Source organism: Schistocerca cancellata, chromosome 3, assembly GCF_023864275.1.
Source record: "Schistocerca cancellata isolate TAMUIC-IGC-003103 chromosome 3, iqSchCanc2.1, whole genome shotgun sequence".
In the NCBI taxonomy this organism is placed as follows: domain Eukaryota; kingdom Metazoa; phylum Arthropoda; class Insecta; order Orthoptera; family Acrididae; genus Schistocerca; species Schistocerca cancellata.
In genome coordinates this window covers 1,788,601-1,794,600 of record NC_064628.1, presented here as the reverse complement: position 1 = coordinate 1,794,600, position 6,000 = coordinate 1,788,601, and positions in this window count along the sequence as shown.

Here is a 6,000-nt window from a genome sequence, read left to right as displayed (position 1 = left end):
CTGCATGTCCTCAGGAAAAATTACGGCTGTAGTTTCCCCTTGCTTTCAGCCGTTCTCAGTACCAGCACAGCAAGGCTGTTTTGGTTAATGTTACAAGGCCAGATTAGTCAATCATCCTGACTGTTGCCCCTGCAACTACTGAAAAGGCTGCTGCCCCTCTTCAGGAACCACATGTTTGTCTGGCCTCTCAACAGATACCCCTCCGTTGTGGTTGCACCTACGGTACGGCCATCTGCATCGCTGAGGCACGCAAGCCTCCCCACCAACGGCAAGGTCCATGGTTCATGGGGGGATACCAGTTCGATTTTACACAGAGTACGCGAAGGAACTTGCCCCCCTTCTTGCAGCGGTGTAACGGATGTCTCTAGAAGAGCGTAGTGTTCCAAAGGATTGGAAAAGGGCACAGGTCATCCCCGTTTTCAAGAAGGGACGCGAACAGATGTGCAGAACTATAGACCTATATCTCTAACGTCGATCAGTTGTAGAATTTTGGAACACATATTATGTTCGAGTATAATGACTTTCCTGGAGACTAGAAATCTGCTCTGTAGGAATCAGCATGGGTTTCGAAAAAGATGGTCATGTGAAACCTAGCTCGCGGTATTCGTCCACGAGACTCAGATGGCGATAGACACGGGTTCACAGGTAGATGCCGTGTTTCTTGACTTCTGCAAGGCGTTCGATACAGTTTCCCACAGTCGTTTAATGAACAAAGTAAGAGCATATGGATTATCAGACCAATTGTGTGATTGGATTGAGGAGTTCCTAGATAACAGAACGCAGCATGTCATTCTCAATGGAGAGAAGTCTTCCGAAGTAAGAGTGATTTCAGGTGTGCCACAGGGGAGTGTCATGTGACCGTTGCTGTTCACAATATACATAAATGACCTGGTGGATGACATCAGAAGTTCACCGAGGCTTTTTGCAGATGATGCTGTGGTGTATCGAAAGGTTGTAACAATGGAAAATTGTACTGAAATGCAGGAGGATCTGCAGCGAATTGACGCATGGTGCAGGGAATGGCAATTGAATCTCAATGTAGACAAGTGTAATCTGCTGCGAATACATAGAAAGAACGATTCTTCATCGTTTAGCTACAAAATAGCAGGTCAGCAACTGGAAGCAGTTAATTTCATAAATTCTCTGGGAGTAGCCATTAGGAGTGATTTAAAATGGAATGATCATATAAAGTTGATCGTCGGTAAAGCAGATGCCAGATTGAGATTCATTGGAAGAATCCTAAGGAAATGCAGTCCGAAAGCAAAGGAAGTAGGTTACAGTACACTTGTTCGCCCACTGCTTGAATACTGCTCAGCGGTGTGGGATCTGTACCAGATAGGGTTGATAGGAGAGATAGAGAAGATCCAACGGAGAGCAGCGCACTTCGTTACAGGATCATTTAGTAATCACAAAAGCGTTACGGAGATGATAGATAAACTCCAGTGGAAGACTCTGCAGGAGAGACGCTCAGTAGCTCGGTACGGGCTTTTGTTAAAGTTTCGAGAACATACCTTCACCGAAGAGTCCAGCAGTATATTGCTCCCTCCTACGTATATCTCGCGAAGAGACCACGAGGATAAAATCAGAGAGATTAGAGCCCACACAGAAGCATACCGACAATCCTTCTTTCCACGAACAATACGAGACTGGAATAGAAGGGAGAACCGATAGAGGTACTCAGGGTACCCTCCGCCACACAACGTCAGGTTGCTTGCGGAGTGTGGATGTAGATGTAGATGTAGATGAAAGTAAAACGGCTCGAGTTGGATATAAACTTAATTTTGTATTTTACTATTACTGATCATTCAAGGTAATTCAACAAAGCAAATTCTCTTTCAATTTCTGTGTGTTGACTTGGTAATTACTACCAAGACTACTTATGCAACTTGGGTTAACAAAATTCTATCCTTCAACTTTATGTAATGATTTTGGATGTTACTCTTTGAACAACTGATATAGAATTACTTAAGTGACGTTACTGAAAACGTTACTCAGAAAAATTTAAGTTAACTATAAAATGGCGACTCATTCTGGTGTGACCATTGCTCTTTTCAACATTCTTATACGATAAAGTATTCTGCAACAAAAAGAATTGTAAATGAAAAGGGGCGATGGTGGCCTCAGTCTGATTTCACTATACTATGTTTGAGGTTATGACACTTTACAATGAACAACATGCGTCGTAATTTTACTCATTACTATATTCTGTCCTCTGTACTTGCATATAAAGAAAAACTGGTATTCTCCTTTTACATTTCTATAAAGTTCGAATTAACAATTACAAGCAGTCTTGGCTTGGGTAGACGTGCTGGTGCTGGTGGTGAGATGTATGTGGATAACGCAACTCTTCACGCCTCATGCCCTTAATGGCAGCTGGAACTATGAGCCGTAGCAGTCGTATAAGCTACTGCACGTTCGCCGTAAAATCTGGGCGCAGGAACTCTTCCAATCAGCCCCAGTGGCACAGAGAAGACTTCGATAACCATTCGTCGCGCTTTACTCCACAAACAGCGACGATATTCGCCTCTTCGCTGTTGCACAATCACTTTTGCGTGAGCACAGTTACACACGTCCGATCACGTCAACTCTCCCCAGGCCATTCTATTGTTCAGTCCCTGTGTCTCCAGCTACCACTAGCGACGCTCGTATCACCAAGAGTGGGGGGCCTTCCCCTACCACATTTTTATCGAAATCATTTAGTGTTTAAGAAATTTTATATTTATTAACCTGGAGTTCATACCAGTCATAATGATTTACTACTAGCGCTCAACAACAATAAATTATACTTATAATTAGCAAGAAAAAGAATACATTTGAGTCCGAGAGCTTAGTGCATTGTCTGACAGATAGCGTGGTGGTGCCTTTCCGCTATGTCCCGCTGGTGTCAGCTTCGCGCTAATTCCCGGTTTCGCCAATAGATGGCATCAGAGTGCGCTCTCTGGCAGTCTCACGCCAGCGCGCCCGTTTCCGACGCGCGGGCTCCAAATTACTGGCAGCCTACCATCATTTCTGTTCCGTTAAACGTTGTAATTGTTCCTCTAAATTTTCAGGCCGGATGGTTACTGGGACAATAATTTTGTTGATTTCCCAGGCATCGAGAACGAGCCTCACCGTGATATCTGCCATTTTTTTTTTTTTTTTTTTTTTTTTTTTTTTTTTTTTTTTTTTTTTTTTTTTTTAGCGCGAGTAGCGAGCTGCAGTGTGATGACAATGAGGTCTCAATAATATTTGGTTAGCACATTAGAGAAAGCTTTTGACAATGTGGACTGGACTACTCTCATTCAAATTCTAAAGGTGGCAGGGGTAAAATACATGGAGCGAAAGGCTATTTACAATTTGTACAGAAACCAGATGGCAGTTATAAGAGCCGAGGGACATGAAAGGGAAGCAGTGGTTGGGAATGGAGTAAGACAGGGTTGTAGCCTCTCCCCGATGTTATTCAATCTGTGTATTGAGCAAGCAGTGAAGGAAACAAAAGAAAAATTCGGAGTAGGTATTAAAATCCATGGAGAAGAAATAAAAACTTTGAGGTTCGCTGATGACATTGTAATTCTGTCAGAGACAGCAAAGGATTTGGAAGAGCAGTTGAACGGAATGGATGGTGTCTTGAAGGCAGGATATAAGATGAACATCAACAAAAGCAAAACGAGTATAATGGAATGTAGTCGAATTAAGTTGGGTGATGTTGAGGGTATTAGATTAGGAAATGAGACAATTAAAGTAGTAAAGGAGTTTTGCTATTTGGGGAGCAAAATAACTGATGATGGTCGAAGTATAGAGGATATAAAATGTAGACTGGCAATGGCAAGGAAAGCGTTTCTGAAGAAGAGAAATTTGTTAACATCGAGTATAGATTTAAGTGTCAGGAAGTCATTTCTGAAAGTATTTGTATGGAGTGTAGCCATGTATGGAAGTGAAACATGGACAGTAAATAGTTTGGACAAGAAGAGAATAGAAGCTTTCGAAATGTAGTGCTACAGAAGAATGCTGAAGATTAGATGGGTAGATCACATAACTAATGAGGAGGTACTGAATAGGATTGGGGAGGAGTTTGTGGCACAACTTGACCAGAAGAAGGGATCGGTTGGTAGGACATGTTCTGAGGCATCAATGGATCACCAATTTAGTATTGGAGGGCAGCATGGAGGGTAAAAATCGTAGGGGGAGACCAAGAGATGAATACACTAAGCAGATTCAGAAGGATGTAGGTTGCAGTAGGTACTGGGAGATGAAGAACCTTGCACAGGATAGAGTAGCATGGAGAGCTGCATCAAACCAGTCTCAGGACTGAAGACCACAATAACAACAACAACAACAACTGGACTCCCATTCGGGAGGACGACGGTTCAATCCTGTCTCCGGCCATCCTGATTTAGGTTTTCCGTGATTTCCCTAAATCGTTTCAGGAAAATGCCGGGATGGTTCCTTTGAAAGGGCACGGCCAATTTCTTTCCCAATCCTTCCTTAACCCGAGCTTACGCTCCGTCTCTGATGACCTCGTTGTCGACGGGACGTTAAACACTAACCACCACCACCATCAATAATATTTCAAGAGAACATCCTTTTTATCTTCTGAGCTCCCGCCACTTCTTGCGACCATGTTATGGAATGTGTGTTCTCGAAAACGTGTCGTCTGGCCGAATTTCCATGTGGTACTGATGCGTTCTAATAACTCCGGATCTTTAATCAGATACACATGCATATTCAAACACTGCACTTCTATGTTCTTTTTGTTGCAGAGAAATCTCTGTGCGCTCTTCTACCTTATTTTCGATTTCATCACGCTCCACTTGTTGGCAACAGTGTTCTGTCGAGTCATGGCAATGAAAAGTGTTGATCTTCGAAAGTTTGAATGTTTATGTTTTCACAAGGCTTGCCAATCCTACCTTTAACCTTTACTAAATCTGTTGCATAGTTTTGACCATTGACAATCAGATGACATTCCCCAGATTGGTTCATATGGCTCTAAGCACTATGAGACTTAATATCTAAGGTCATCAGTCCCCTAGACTTACAACTACCTTAACTTAAGGACATCACACACATCCATGCCAGAGGCATGCGAGGCATGCGATCGTAGCAGCAGCGCGGTTCCAGACTGAAGCGCCTAGAACCGCTCGGTCACAATAGCCGGCTGTTAGGAGGTATCTCATGACCTTTGTCACCTCAGTGTAAATACCTTGTGACCACCCAAATTGCTAGCGTGCAACCAAGCTACCTTTGTACAACAACTACCGCTCGGCCACAGCGGCCGGCTTCCCCAGATTCTAAATCAATTTGAGCACACTTTGCCCTCAGGAAATCCAGTCCGAAAATACATCGTTCTAGCAACCTTTCGACCGCCAGGAAAATCGACTGGAATACGATCTCCTCAATCTGTACTTCGAGCATGGTTTGCACTCTAGTCGTCTTGGATTTGCCACCTATGGCACCTAGTATCCTACAATTTTGTACTCGATAGGTTGGTAGGGCCTTGTGACTGTCAATCTCTTTGAAAAGGGCTTTCGATATCGCTATAATCTTGGCACCAGTGTCCAGTAAGAAACTGGTCGGTATTTATCCTACTAGCCTCTATACGCTTGCTTGAACAATGGATTCTCTTCGTACAAATGGGGTATTTCATCGTTTGTCAACACGTCACGTATGTTCAAAAATGGTTCAAATGGCTCTGAGCGCTATGGCACTTAACATCTGTGGTCATCAGTCCCCTAGAACTTAGAACTACCTAAACCTAACTAACCTAAGGACATCACACACATCCGTGCCCGAGGCAGTATTCGAACCTGCGACCATAGCGGTCGCGCGCTTCTAGACTGTAGCGCCTAGAACCACTCGGCCAGTCACGTATGTCAGCTTCGTCTTGGTATATCAGTAAATTGTTATGCTGATTATATGGATCGCCCCCACGACTATCCATGGCCAACACTGGAGGGCATAATGTGGCCACGTTTAGTTTAACGCCATTTTATTGTCTGTTGATGTCTCATTCGTCACTTCGAT